A 16,548-nucleotide genomic window follows, 5' to 3' on the forward strand; every position below is an offset into this window, starting at 1 on the left:
CCCCTGAATTATGTTATGTACTCTTCTGCCTGTGCCTGGCTGAAGTGTATCCAGCCTCCAGGACTCAGTTCAGCCCTTGCAAGAAGCATACTCTGACATAAATAACTTTTGTGAACCTTACAACACTACAAATCCCTCTGTCATTGCTGGCAGTTAAATCATTATGTGCAATAGGAACTTGGACCAAGTGGCATGTGCAGTTTCAGTTCCATTTGTTCAAGTTTACTTTCTAGGTACATCTAAACTTTTAAATATGACCCTCAAATGTTAATAGTTGGTTGTCTCTTTTTGTGATCTTAGCCAGTCCTGATGAACAGTTCACTTGGGCATACAAAATGAGGTATTCTAATTCAGACAATCCTTCGTCATTGATTGCCTAGGCTACTTCTGCAAAGAGAGATTTGCCCTCATCTTCTATTCAGATATTCTGAGGTAGAGCCTGTATGGGAAAAGCAGAATAGATGTTTGATTGCCTCCTTTTATTTATCTGTCATACTTACAAGTCTATTCTTATTTTCCATTTATTCAAAAGCTGGTTTAGAAAGTGATGCTTTTCTAGCAAATGGTGTATTTTACCTAATTTGCAGTACTTATTGACATAAAAATTTTCCTGTTATTTATCTTTAAAAAATCTCTGATGTGTCTATAGCTATACTGACAATTATATTTCATATGTTATTTTCTGGTTCATCTCCCTATTTTTTTTCAATAATCTTGCCAAAAGTTGATTTTATTAAGCTTTTCAAATAATAACTCTGGACATTGGTCTGTGCTGTACCTTTATTTTCTAATTTTGTTTATTCATTTATATTAACAACTTCTTTCACTCTAAATTCCTTAGATTTACTTGGTGGTTCTTTTTCTAACTTCTTCATCCAGATGTATAGCTCATTAATTTTCAATTTTTTTTTTAAGTATTTAAGCTTCTCTATTTAAATTTTCCCAAGTTCTATGTTTGGCTGCATCCACAATTTGAAACAGAACACTTTATTGTTTTGTTTAAGTATTTTCAAATTTCTACTCTGTTTATTCATTGACAGTCAGCCATTTGGAAGTATGTTTTGATGTCTAAATGTACAAAGGTTAGAAATCAATAGCATGGCAGAATCAAAGATCAGTGAGCCTGAAAACAGCAATGTTAGCTCTCCAAAATGGCATCCAAAGATTAAAAAGAAGAAAGCTGGGGAAAGAGAAGGAGCATGGCATCATTGGCCTCTGTTACAATATCAGGTGGCCTAACATACTTCTATTTGAAGTCCCAGAAGAAATAGACGAGGCTGAAATAGAGACATTTTAAAGCCAACAAAAATTAATAGAGGTATCGCCCTCAGACTCTCACTAGAATTCACAAAAAGGACGTTAGTAGTAGGCAGCTTCCAACCTGGCTCCCACTGATCCCCACCTACCGGGGTTCATGCCTAGGTTTAATCCCCTCATCTGGAACATAGATTGGACCAGGTGATTTGCTTCTAACAAATAAATACAGAAAAATTGATAGGGTGTCCCTTCTGGTATTAGGTTACTAAAAGACTGTAACTTCTGTCTTGCTGAGTCTTGTTCTATTATACTCCAGGCTTCCATGATATGAAGACGCTGCCATGTTTGTGAGGCTCACTAGGCAAATAACAGAGAGTTGCCTCTAGAAAACAGCCAGCAATGAACCAAGACCTCAGTCCAATTGTCTACTCTCAAAGAACTGAATCCTGTCAACAAATATTTGAGTGAGGTGGAAACAGATACTTCCTTGGTTGAACCTTGACATAATCACATCCCCCATTGATTGCAGCCTGGGAGAGACCCTGAAGCCGCGGGCTCAGCAAAGACACACCAGATTCTGACATCCAGAAACCATGAGATAATAAATACTATTTCAATTCACTACATATTAGAGCAATTTGTTATGCAACAATAGACAATACAGTGTTCTTCTAAAATAGCAAAGCTGAATGCAAAAGGAAGGACTAAGAGGTAAGAAGAAATTATAAGCAAAAAAATTAGCAGCTGTATCATGCGTGCTCGGTTGTGTCTGACTCTTTGTGACTCTATGGACTGTATAGCCTACCGGGTTCCTCTATCTGTGGAATTTTCCAGGCAAGAATACGGAGTGGGTTGCCATTTTCTGCTCCAAGGGATCTTCCCAACCCGGAGATGGAACCCCAGTCTCTTGTGTCTCCTGCACTGGCAGGCGGATTCTTTACCACTGCTCCACCTGGAAGCAACTGTATGGGTAAATTTAAATAACAATAACTATGATCTCATCAGAAGACACAGATAAAAACAGAACTATGTAAAGTGTTATTGGTAGGATCCTTTTCCCTTTTCTTCCTTTTAGGAATAGAATACCCTGAATTTTAGCTAAACACATGACTTAGCAGCCAGAGGCCACATTTCTCGGCTTCTCTTTTAGCTGGGTGTGTCCTTATTATAGTTTCTGCTAGTTGTACACAAGTGGAAGTGATGTGTGCAACCATATAATCTTTTTTTTTATGAGGAAGCGTTCTCTATTTTCCTTTTCCACAGGTTAAAAATGGCAGCAACCAGAGTGCTCACATGAGATTCATTAAAGCATGAAAGATAGCAGAGTGTCAGAACCAACCTACCAGCCTAAGCTCCTGAAGAACCTCATGTAGTGGAGTTGCCTGCCTATGTTTGCATGGCAGCGCCTCTCCCCACCCCACCACCATCTTGGCTCACATAAATGTCCCATGAGAGAGAAGTCAACATTTATGCTCTTTAACCTACTTGAAGTCTTTTCGTTATCCTTGCAGTTTAGCATCCATCCTGATAAGTACATCATTGAAGCTCCAAAAGAAAGAATAAAATGAGGGGAGAAACATTTAAAAGACACATATTTTAAGAGTAAAATGAAATAGTGAAAGTAAGTTCCACTATATCAAAAGCAAATGGACTAAGTACACCAATGAATAGGCAGACTTCTATTTAGGAAGCAAAAATTCTATACTACCACATTTAGAAACGACTCATCAAAATTATAAAGACAAAAAGATTGAAGCTAAAAGGTTAGAAAAACAAATACTAGGTAAAAACAATTCAAAGAAAGTTAATTTTTTGTATTGCTGTTTGATTAAATGGACTTTCAAGGGGAGAAGCATTATAAAGAATAAATGGAGCCACTATCTAATGCTAAACATTTAAATTAACTTGCAATATTTAGTAATTCCAAACCTACAAATTTCTAAGGACATGGCCTATGTGTTTGTGTATTTGTGTATACATAATATTTATTAGACAGAATTTCATGGGAAATGGGCAAATATGTCATCATGTTGAGAGACTTTTTTTTAATGTATCTCTTTCAATAATGAATAGATCAATCCATAAGAATATCATAGATTTCATACATTAGTAACCTGTACTTAAATAATCCAATTTTCTAATAAGTTTAGAGAGAACGTTTGACAATATACTAGGTAATAAAGTGTCAGCACGTTTCAGAAAAATGATATCATAGAGAAAAAAATGTAGTTGATGTAAGTTAAAATGTGTAATTTACATATCTTTGTTCTGCAATATAAGTACATCAGAAGATAGAAACTTCCCAAATGAATTTATGTTACGTTAATGATCCCTGAGATATCAAGTCCTGATATTTCACTGTTGGCATCACTGGTTTGCAGGACTGCACGGCACTGAGTCAGTAACAAACCTCAGTAGTCTTCATTCACAGTGTTGCTATTGTAAAAGATGAACGGCACAGTGTTGATTTATTTTCATTAAGCTTTGTCAGACAAAAGAGTCTGAAATTCCTTCAACTCTACAATTTTATAAACGTAGTGTATGCCATATTTTCGGAGAAGGCAATTGCACCCCACTCTAGAACTCTTGCCTGGAAAATCCCACGGACGGAGGAGCCTGGTTGGCTGCAGTCCATGGGGTCGATGTGAGTCGGACACGACTGAGCGACTTCACTTTCACTTTTCACTTTCATGCATTGGAGAAGGAAATGGCAACCCACTCCAGTGTTCTTGCCTGGAGAATCCCAGGGACAGGGGAGCCTGGTGGGCTGCCGTCTATGGGGTCTCACAGAGTCGAACATGACTGAAGCGACTTAGCAGCAGCAGCATGCCATATTTTAAATTTCTGAAACGTAGACCAAACTATTTCTTGCCAAAAGAGTTTCCAAAAGGTCCAATTTCACAAGCATGACAAAACCACTCAGTGCATTTATACATCTTTATGTAAATGTTCCAACAGAGATGGATTCAGCATTGCCCTGAAATACCAGTGATTTGACTTTCTTGCCAGTTCCTCAAAAGTCCTCTTGCAGCCTCAGGTCCAGGCTAGGCCATCTCAAATGTTGTAGAACAGCAAACTAGCATGTAGTGTGCCTAACTCATCTGTGGTTCAAGCCAGTGGAATGTGTAGTTTTGGTACTATTTGTTTGTTCATGGCACGATTCATTCAACTTTTTTAGCACAAAACATGTAATAAATGGAGTTAAGTTCTACGTTCTTGCAAAAGATTGCTACCTTGATGTTGCCAACTAAGGAATGTCACTCACCACCTAGCTCTACAAGAATCCAGTCATTAGCCACTGCTCCCACTGACTTGCAACACACCGAGAGAATTTAGGGTAAAGATCAGTGATGAGGCACGTTGTGCTCTGGGAAAATTGCAAAACAAGCCCTCAGATAGTTAGATATTTTCGGGAGGAAATTTCATAAATCCAGATTCTTGCATCTTCCCACACTTAGAAAAGCACTAAAATCATTAACTGAGAGACCCATGCCTCATGACTTACAGTAACCTTCTACCAAGATGTGTGCTTGGCTGCACATAACCCTTCTCCAAAATCATGTATCTACTGACCTCCTCACCCCCAACCTTTCCGGGGCAGCTCCTCAGAGCTCTCTGAGGGGCGTCTCCTAGGCTTTAGTCCTCAGTGAAGTGAAGTCGCTCAGTCGTGTCTGACTCTTTGCGACCCCATGGACAGTAGCCTACCAGGTTCCTTTGTCCATGGGATTTTCCACGCAAGAATTACTGGAGTGAGTTGCCATTTCCTCCTCCAGGAGATCTTCCTAACCCTGGGATTGAACCCAGGTCTCCACATTGTAGGCAGATGCTTTACCATCTGAGCCACTCAGTCCTTAGTAAGTCCCCAAATAAAACTGAAACTCATAGCTCTCATACTGTACAGTTTTTTCAGTAGACAGTTTATTAGTTCTCTTGTTGCTGTAACAAATTCATTATCTCACAATTCTCTAAGATGGATCCAAACTGGGACTCACTGGGCCAAGTCATGTCCAACTCTTTGAGACCCCATAAACTGCAGTGGGCAGGCCTTCATTCCTTTCTGGGTGCTCAAGGAGAGAATCTGCCTCCTTGCCTCTCCTGGCTTTAGTGGCCACCTGCATTCCCTTAGCTCATTTCTGTTTTTCAGAGCCAACTATAGCTGGTCTGCTGGGTGAGACCCCACATCACATCTCCATGACTTTTTAACCAACATCATCTCTCTGACCACAGCAGGTTCTTCCTTTTGGTGTTAGTTGCTCAGTCCTGTCTGATTCTTTGCAATCCCTTAGACTGTGGCCTGCCAGGCTCCTCTGTCCTTGGGATTCTCCAGGCGAGAATACTGGAGTGGGTAGCCATTCCCTTCTCCTGGGGATATTCCCCACCCAGGGATTGAAGCAGGATTTCCTGCATTGCAGGCAGGTTCTTTACCATCTGAGCCACCATGGAAGCCCTCTCGCTTTTAAGGACTCATGAATAGTTGGGACTCATCTGGATGATAATAGGATAATCATTTTCAAGGTTCCTACCCCTAATAACATCTGCAAAAACTCATTTGACATATAAATGAACACTTTTGCAGGTCCCAAATATTAAGAAGAGAGTGTGTGCATGCTAAGTCAGTCACGTCCAGCTCTTTGTGACCCCATGGACTGTAGCTCGCCAGGTTCCTATGTCCATCATATTCTCCGGGCAAGAATACTGGAGTGGATTGCCATGCCCTCCTCCAGAGGATCTTCTTGACTCAGGGATGGAACCCATGTCCCTTTTATCTCCTTCACTGGCAGGCAGGTTCTCTATCACTAGCGCCACTGATAATATAATAGCTAATATTTATTGCGTGCTTACTCGGTGCAGCACTTGCTTTACATGTTTGACTTTTTAAATCTTCATGAAAAATCCTATGAGGTGGCTATCAGCATTATTACTATTTTATTTGATGAGTAAGTTGAGGCAAAATTTATATTTAAATGAGGTGTGCAGTGTTACCAAAAGAAATGATACTAGATGACCTTCAGTACAGTAGTTTTTCTAACATACAAATAGAAATGTATGCTCTATTCTATAATATGATAGGGGTATATTACATTCTACCCCCCCCAAATGCATTTATTCCTTTCCTCCCTTGGAGTCTAGGGGAAAAATAGACAGAATCTATACATTTCTGTTTTATTGATTCTGAAAGAATTGCCTCCACTGGGATCGTGTGTGTGTGTGAGAGAGAGAGAAAGAGAGAGAGAGAAAGGGAGGGAGAGGGAGAGATTGACTTACTATCAAAAGGGATTTCCTCCAGTTCTATTCTGCATTGTTTGTACCAGTTTCGCTCTGTGATATCTGTTCAAGACATTATATGTGTATTATTTTGCCTTTGGAGTTATTAATATGCAGTTATTAGAGTTACTGTATGCAGGCTGTATTAGAACTCAGCAAAAAATAGAATTCACTTAATAGGGCTGTGGGGGAGCTCAAGGCCAGTTTCTAGGAATGCAGCATTTGATCTTTCTGGATTAAGATTGAGCAACTACACAGCAGTTGCCAAATTTCCTTGAACTTCCTCGGCCTAAAACTCTTGAGTTACAGAAAAATATTTTTTGTTTTGTTCAATAGTCATTTGTTATGTGTTAGTCTGTTGCAAAGCTTCAGACTTGGGGCCTCTGCTTTGAAGAATCCATTTCTATTAAACTTTACCTTGAATTTTGACCAGCATTTCAACTTCCCAACTCTTTTCTAAAAGCTATATCTTCCTGCAAATTAAAATCACCCTGCATACCATTTTCCCTGTCAAATTACTTAAAAATCCACTGTTTAGACAGCACAATGTTGGTGGGGCTGTGGGGAAGCAGGCACTCTGATATAGGCCTACTTGACGTGGACAATGGTCCGACCTCTATGGGGAACAGTATAGGCTTAGCCGGTGGCGCTAGTGGTAAGGAACCCGCCTGCCAATGCAGGAGATGTGGGTTCGATCCCTTGGTCAGGAAGATCCCCTGGAGGAAGAACTGGCAACCCACTCCAGTATTCTTGCTTGTAAAATCCCATGGAAAGAGAAGCCTGGTGGGGTGCAGTCCACGGGGTCACAAAGACTCAGACACAACTGAGCACATGTCAGTATTTACAAAAGTTACAAATTCATTTACTCTTGAACTCAGGAATTCCACTTCTGGGAATTTGTCCTTCTGATACAGATGTGTATAATATGAAATGGTATGTGTATGGTTTTATTTATTTGTAGCATTGTCTATAATAGCAAAATATTAAAAATGGCCTTCAAGTGTCCTTCATTAGGAAATCAGTTAAATTGTGGCATTGTCCCACAATTCAATAATATACAGCTGGAAAAAATAAACGAAGGTCTTTGTGTGTACTGCTGTAAGGTAACTTCCAAGGTACATTGTTAAGAGAAAAAGACAAGGTGTGAACTAGGGAGTTGTTATTGTTCAGTTGCTCTGTCACATCCGACTCTTTGCAGCCCCATGAACTGCGGCATGCCAGGATTGCCTGTCATTCACCATCTCCCGGAGCTTGCTCAAACTCTTGTCCACTGAGTTAGTAATGCCATCCAACCATCTTGTGCTCTGTCATCCCCTTCTCCTCCTGCCTTCAATCTTTCCCAGCATCAGGGTCTTTTCCAGTGAGTCAGTCCTTTGCATCAGGTGGCCAAAGTATTGGAGTTTCAGCTTCAGCATCAGACCTTCCAATGAATATTCAGGATTGATTTCCTTTAGGATCCACTGGTTTGATCTCCTTGCAGTCCAAGGGACTCTCAAGAGTCTTCTTCCATACCATAGTTCGAAAGCATCAATTCTTTGGTGCTCAGCCTTCTTTGTGGTCCAACTCTCACATTCGTACATGACTACTGGAAAAACCATAGCTTTGACTATACAGACCTTTGTTGGCAAAGTAATGTGCCTGCTTTTTAATATGCTGTCTAGGTTTGTCGTAGCTTTTCTTCCAAGGGGCAAGCATCTTTTAATTTCACGGCTGCAGTCACCATCTGCAGTGATTTGGAGCCCAAGAAAATAAAATCTGTCACAGTTTCCATTGTTTCCCTATTTATTTGCCATGATATGATGGACCAGATGCCATGATCTTAGTTTTTCGAATGTTGAGCTTGAAGCCAGCTTTTTCACTCTCCTCTTTCACCTTCGTGAAGAGGCTCTTTAGTTCCTCTTTGCTTTCTGCCATTAGAGTGAGTTGCCATTTCCTTCTCCAGGAGATCTTCCTAGTCCAGGGATTGAACCTGGTCTCCTTCATGGCAAGCAGTCTCCTGGACTGCAGGTGGATTATTTACCGACTGAGCCGCCATATATACTTATAATGTGTATGTAAGTATAGTATATATAGAAGCAAACAAAAAGTTTATAATGATGTGTAGTGATAGATGTTAACTAGATTTATTATGGTGATCATTTTGCAGCATATGCAAATATATAATCATTATGGTATACACTTGGATATTATTTTTTCACATTTTTATAATACAAAAATGTTTTACTGAATTCTGCATAATGTACAGAATTTGTAAACATGTACATATTTACAAAGGAATGATCTTATATACATTTGCATGTGTAAAATAGATAACTAGTGCTGTGTAATACAGGGAGCTCAGCTTGGTGCTCTGTGATAACCTGGAGGTGTGGGATGGTGGGGTGGGGGGTGTGAGGGAGGCTTACAAGGGAGGGGACATATGTATACTTATAGCTGATTCGTGTTGTACAGCATAAACCAACATGACATTATAAAGCACTTATACTCCAATTTAAAATTGTTTTAAGTTAAAAAAGAGAATGATATATACAACTGCAGGGAGAAAAAAGAGAAAGAAGCCAAACACAGAAATTGTATATTGTACGATTCCATGATATTAAGTCTGCATGCTTCATGCTAAGTCGCGTCAATCATATCCAACTCTATGGACCATGGTTCACCAGGTTCCTCTTTCTATGGGATTTTCCAGGCAAGAATACAGAGTGGGTTGCCATGCCCTCTTCCAGGGGATCTTCCCAACCCAGGGATTGAACCCAAGTCTCTTCTGTCTCTTGCATTGGCAGGCAGGTTCTTTACCACCGTGCCACCTGGGAAGCTGATATTGTCTAGAACTGGTTAAACCAGTGATGTTGGAAATCTGATCAGTGGTTGCCTGGGTTTGAGGATGAGAAAGCACTGATAGCAAGAAGTGTGAGGGAACTTTCTAGGGTGATGCAAATGTCCTATATGTTCACTGTAGTAGTAGTAACTAGTTAATGGACATATATCAAAAACTCATAGAAGAGTATACTTAAAATGTAAGCATTTATTATACTGTATATAAAATACACCTCCATGGAGTTGGTTTAAAGACACACGTCCCTTCAGCCACTGTTCTTTGTTCCCTTTTATAGAAAAATTCCTCAAAATAGTTCTGTGTGTTCTGTGTTCGTTTTCCCTCCTCCATTCTCTCTTTGACCATTAAAGTCAGACTTCTGTGTCATCACTTCACTGAGATTTCCTGAGTCAAGATAATCAACAATTTCCACGTGGTAAATGTCATGGCCAATTTTCAGTCCTCTTGATTCATCAGCAGCATTTGTCATATCAATTACTCTTTCCCTCTACAAATGCTTCCTCCCCTTGTCTTTAAGAACACAATTTTTAATATTGTATTAGTTTCTTGCGTGCTAACACAGAAACTGTATGTGTGTGTGTATATATACATATCCATATATATATCCATATATATATGGAATCTAAAAGTGATATAAATTAATATATAAATATATACATATATTCTTTTCCAGATTCTTTTCCATTATAGATTATTACAAGATGTGGAATATAGTTCCCTGTGCTATAGAGTAGGACCATGTTGTTTGTTTATTTTATACATAGTAGTTTGTATTTGCTAATCCCAAACTCTTACTTTATCCTTCCCCCACCCACTTCCCTCTTTGGTAACCATAAGTTTGTTTTCTATGTCTGTGAGTCTGTTTCTGCTTTGTAAATAAGTTCATTTGTATCATTTTTTTAGATTTCACATAAAATGATATAATATGATCTTTTTCTTTCAGACTTATTTCACTTAGTATGATAATTTCTATGTGCATTTGTGTTGCTGCAAATGGCATGATTTCATTCCTTTTATGGCTGAGTAGTCTTTCACTTTCAAGGACAGGGAAACCTGGTGTGCTGCAGTCATGGGATCACAAAGAGTCTGACATGACTTAGAAACTCAACAACAACAACAGTATTCCAATATATGTAACATATCCATTGTGATCCATCATGTCACGTTTTTCATCCATTCATGTATTGATGACACTTAGATTACTTCAATGTCTTAGCTATATAAATGGTGAGGCTGTGAACACTGGGGTGCATGTATCTTTTTGAATTAGAATTTTCTCCAGATACATGGCCAGGAACAGGATTGCTGGATCATATGGTAACTCTATTTTTAGGAATAATTTCTATTTTAAGGAACTTCCATGCTGCTCTCCATAGTTAGTGGCTATGCCCATTTACATTCTCATCAACAGTGTAGGAGGGTTCCTTTTTCTCCAAACTAGGAGGGTAGCAACTTTAACATACTCCCAACAAATATATTACATACTTTGATTTAAATAAATCAATGTTCTGTCCATAGTAAGCATTCAATAAATATTAGTTGAAAGAATTAATGAACTAAAGATATTTATCCTTGGACTTGAGAGTAGAAGTACTGTGAAACAGCCAGAAATGAAATTCAAAGTGCTAGAAATATGTGGATAACCTGGTGGACCAGATTTTCCTGAGATAAGGAGGGCAAAGGGATTGGAAAGTCATATAAACAATGCGTTCACTTAGAACCGAAGACCCAGGTCAGTTCCTGTGATTCTAATAGAAGTAACAATTATCAACAGAAGATCTTCCATAAAGGGAAACTTTGCATATTGAAAATAGTAATTGAGAATCACTGAAAATGAATAGAAGTTTCCAGCTTCCATAAGCTCTCGTTAACCCACTATTGACTGTTAAGGAACATGGGAACGTTCCTCCAAAGAAGGAAATGTGTCCATGAGGTATGATCAAAAACTATTTAAATTCCTGTCCAGGAATAATAGAGTTTCACAGAGTCACATTTAAGTATAATGTTAAAGTAAGATATATTAGAGTTCTGTTTAATTTGAAGATTTGCAAGCAAAACCACAACGGGGAAATTAGGCAAGCACTGGTCATTTTTGTCCAATAGATGGAGCCAGAATAGAAAGGAAGCAGTTTTTGGCAGATTGTGAAATCACACAAAGAAGGATTGGAACTGGGAATCTACTGTGGATTCCAGACCCTTAGAGCTCATTAGGCATCTAGCCAGGGCTCTGTCTAGTCGGTTGGTGTGGCGGGAGGTGAAGGAGGGTGAAATGAACTCCATGAATGTATAGAGTATATATAGCAACACAAAGCAATGTACCGTGGAAAGAAAAGCAATTCTGATTTTTATTTGGACACCAAAGGTTTGTTTTTTCAAGTGTGCACAACTTTGAACTTTAGAAACTGAGGTGGGATGGAGGCTGATTTGTGACATACTTTGGGTTATATATAAAAGATTAATAGTTATATTGAAATTATAAGGCTAATCTTTGTATTAAAATTAAAGTCATGAGACTGTGGGTTTATGGTAAACACATGTGTGCTAGAAGGAAAGAGAAAAAAGTGTAAAAAGAAGGCTTGTGATTACCTAAATTACTATGACTGATTAATAACCAGATATATAATGTTTCTGCAAGATTTCAACATTGTGATGCTACTAAAATTTATTGAATTACAAATAATGAATTATAGTTCATGGATGAACTTAGTACTCTACCACTTTTAAGATGGTCTCCTGTAGATCATCCTGAGAGCAAACCTCAGAGACAGAAATTGATAACTGACCCAAGATTAACAGGGCAATCAGTAAAAATAGATACCCCATCTTATGTACCTCCACGCCTTTGTCAACCACCAAGAGCCCCCTGCCTCCTTGATTCTTTGAATAGACTTAGTGGGTGTGACTGAATAAGAATACAGTTCTCCAGAGATGGGAGCTATCCTCTGAGGAGTGTGATGACACGGTGAGTGGAGAGAGAGTTCAGGAAGGAGAGCTGGGGCTGAGTGAGCTTGGACTCACAGTACTGGCCCTCTCTTATCCACACGGCGAGGGAGGGCTCTGTCCTCTCCATCAACCCGTGAGGACAATGAGGGGACAGAAGGACCAGGGAAACTCATAAGATTACTGGGCTGCATAAGGGCCTCCAGGAATGTAAAGTGAACCCAGTTCATGAGGTTGCATGCTCTGCTGCTACACTCAATGAGGGAAGACAGGGCCACCTGGAGTTAATAAGGTTGGGATGGTCCAAGAAAGTAGAATCCCATGAGATGGAAAAGGGTGCTTGGAGTGTGTTCAAGGAGATGATTAAAATGATCAGCCATTGAATTTCAGTTGGATAAGAACATCAGTGAGGAATGGAAAGTCGTAGGCGTGGTCTGAGCCCATTCTCAATAGCCAAGGTTATAGAAGGACAAGGGCTGTAAGAAAGCAAGGAGGAACCTGACCCTGATGGCCTCTTAGAGAGAGTAGAACCCAATCTCTAAGCCAGTGATCTGGTTTCCTCTGCCTTAAACAACTCTTGGGTCAGCTGGTTCACAAAATCGCCTTTAGAATCAAAATTGCCTTTAGAATCAAACCCCATACCTGCCAGAGATGCTTGGAGGGCTCAAACAAAACCTTGTGCACACCAGGAGACCCCACAGAGAATGAGCCAGACCTGCCTTTGAGTGTTTGAGAGTCTCCTGCAGCAGTACGGGTCAGCAGTGGCCTGCCACAGGGCCAGGGTCTCTGGGTGCAGCAGACCTGGGTATGGCATAAGCTCTCTTGAAGGAGGTTGCCATTTACCCCACCATAGAGCCCCCAGAACTTACACAGGACTGGGGAAACAGACCCTTGGAGGCCACAAACAAAACCTTGTGTACACCAGGACCCAGGAGAAAGGAACGGTGGCCCCACAAAAGACTGACCCAGATTTGTCTGTGGCTGTCCAGGAGTTTCCGGTGGAGGCATGGGTCAGCGGTGGCCTGCTGCAGGGTTGGGGACACTGAGTGTGGCAGGACCTGTTAAAGGACTTTATTTTGGGGGACTCCAAAATCACTGCAGTTGGTGACTGCAGCCATGAAATTAAAAGACACTTGCTCCTTGGAAGAAAAGCTATGACCAATGTAGACAGCATATTAAAAAGCAAAGACATTACTTTTCCAACAAAGGTCTGTCTAGTCAAAGCTATGGTTTTTCCAGTAGTCATGTATGGATGTGAGAGTTAGACTATAAAGAAAGCTGAGCACTGAAGAACTGATGCTTCTGAACTATGGTGTTGGAGAAGACTCTTGAGAGTCCCTTGGACTGCTAGGAGATCAAGCCAGTCAATCCTAAAGGAAATCAGTCCTGAATATTGAAGGGACTGATGCTGAAGCTGAAACTCCAATACTTTGGCCACCTGATGTGAAGAACTGACTCATTGGAAAAGACCCTGATGCTGGGAAAGATTGAAGGCAGGAGGAGAAGGGGACGACAGAGGATGAGATGGTTGGATGGCATCAGCGATTCAATGGACATGAGTCTGAGTAAGCTCCAGGAGTTGGTGATGGACAGGGAGGCCTGGCATGCTGCAGTCCATGGGGTTGCAAAGAGTCAGACATGACTGAGCAACTGAACTGAACTGAACGTCACTATTAAGACTAAAACTAACAAGTAGGAATGAAAGATCTAGCTTGAAAATCGAGTTTTCAGAAAAAAATATTTGTCTATTTGCATCTCATGGTGCTGTTGCAAAATGTGACTCATACACTCAAAGTCCAGAAAGAAACTAAATTACAGTGCTTTAAAAGAAAACAATTATTCCTGATGTACTCTAAATTTTCCTAAAGTAAGTTAAAAGAAGGCTGAGATAGAAAAATCCTTATTTGTAGCCTGCAAAGGAGGTTCCTGCCATGGAGGCAATTGGCTATTTGCCCCAGGATATGTCACAAATGAGGTGAAAATGTGAGCATTTGGCTCTTATTCAGGCTCAGGTGGGGGTTTGGCCAGGCCTGTGGTTCCCGGGAAGTCTGTCCAGGGACCTGTCTTGCTTTGTCTTCGACCACCCACTACATGTTTTGCAGGGACAGGATCACAGGCCTCAGAGGATGTTGTTCCAAGGAGACTAGAAAGCCAGAAGGAAGCGAAGGGTAGCACTCCCTACCCCACACTGTTCTCCCACTATTGTCTGTCTGTAGGAGTAATACTAGTGCCTGTAATATTTCATCCTGATGCATGAGGCTGGGGTGTTCCCATCAGATGAGTGATACTGGAGAAGGGGTTTTCTGTTCTCCACGCACAGATGGGCATGTCACTCACATACTTCACAATCCAGAGTGAGTGAAGACAAAAATCCAAAATTATATCTATTTTAAAAAATTTTTGTTTTAAATACTTTTGTATTTAGTGTAGAAAAACAAACGTGAATGTTTTATTTATTTTTTTCCTCTTAAGAGCTATTCACCCTTGTTTCCTAAGGGAGAAAGAAAAATATTTATTAATTAGTGTTTGGGATATCAGAGAAGCTTCATTCTCCAACAAACTCCAACTGGATCAGAGATATAAATGTCTAAAAGAAAATTTAGAGGCTTCCCTGGTGGTCCAGTGGTTAAGAATCTCCCTTGCAATGCAGAGTTCAATTCCTGGTCTGGGAAGATCCCACATGCCGTGGAGCAACTAAGCCTGAGACCAACTACTGAGACTGCTCTCTAGAGGCCACAAGCTGCAACTTCTGGGCCCACCAGCCGCAGTTACTGAAACCTGCTTGCCTAGAGCTCATGCTGCACAGCAAGAGAAGCCACTGAAATGAGAAGACTGAGCACCGCAACTACAGAGTTGCCTGCACACAGCAAGGAAGATCCAGCACAGCTAAAAATAGAGAAAAGAAAATCTAAAGGTATTAGAAGACTTAGAAAGAATTCCCAAATAGAGTAGACTGACCATATGCTTTTATTTTCTGTGTGTAGGATAAATAAAAACTCCCAAAGATATGTCTGTGCCTTAATCCCCAGAACCTATGAATGTTACTTCAAATGATAAAGTAGATTGCAGATGTGATTAAGGCCCTTGAGGTAGGGAGATTACTCTGGATTATCTGCGTGGGCCCTAAACGCAGCAACAAGCATCTTCTTAGGAGAGAGAAGGCAGAGGTGTTACGCAGACACTGGGGAAGGCAATGAGATCCCAGGGACAGAGACTGGAGTGATGCAGCCACAAGCCAAGGAATGCTGGCAGCCATCAAAAGCTGGGAGAGCTGGGAACAGATTATCCCCTGGAGCCTCCAAGAGGAATGTGGCCCTGCTGACACCTTGATTTCAGATGTCTGGCCTCTAGAAATGAAAAATAAATTTCTGTTTTTTTAAGTCACCAATTTAGTGGCAATTTGCATAGTGACCCTACACTTGATCTTAGCCGAAAGGCCAAGAAGTGATGCATAGTGACCCTAGAAAACAAATACACTTCTGGATCCACCCAAACTTCACTAAAATAACAATGAACAGAAGGAAAATGATACAACTCACAAAGCAGAAAAGAATTTCTGTAAACTTTTGGAAAATAGAAAAATGAATGAATGAGAGGCAACTAATTTATCAAAAGTAAGAAAACTGCAACCCTGAGAGCCAGGAGAAAGGGCTGTGTGCAAGACGAGTCACTTCTCCCAGAGGGTCACCAAGCACCAGGCAGGGGTGGGGGCAGAGAGTGGGGCTGAAGCTGGAAGACTTCCAGTGGCTTTAAGAACACCACATTGGGTCACTCACCCCACCCCCTGCTTGATACTGATGAGCCAAGAGCCCAGTACACCCCTGTTTCTGGCTTCCCACACCTCAGTCCATTCGCCTGATCCCATCACCATATGACAGACACATCCGTTCTACTCATACTCCTTCTGTTGTAGAGAACTGGTCTCAAGGGTCTTCCTAGATGTGGGTGGGCTGGGGATACCATGCAGGGCCCGCATGGCTTCCCACTACCCTGCTGTTCTGCAAAGGAAGGCATGCTTTCTGATGGCCCAACAGCAGCATCTGCCACACTCTCTAAGGCACATCATCCTAAAATTTCAGAACACTGGGCATAAAAAGAAGATTCTAAAAGTTCCCCAGATGAAAAATGTGGTCACTTCATGTACTAACAATCAGCAATCTGACTGACATCAGACTTTAAAACAGCAATTCAAAATGCTAGAAAACAAAAAGGCAACACCCTCAGTAGCTTATAAACGAAAAGTTTCTATT

This window comes from Bos indicus x Bos taurus, chromosome 15, assembly GCF_003369695.1.
Source record: "Bos indicus x Bos taurus breed Angus x Brahman F1 hybrid chromosome 15, Bos_hybrid_MaternalHap_v2.0, whole genome shotgun sequence".
In the NCBI taxonomy this organism is placed as follows: Eukaryota; Metazoa; Chordata; class Mammalia; order Artiodactyla; family Bovidae; genus Bos; species Bos indicus x Bos taurus.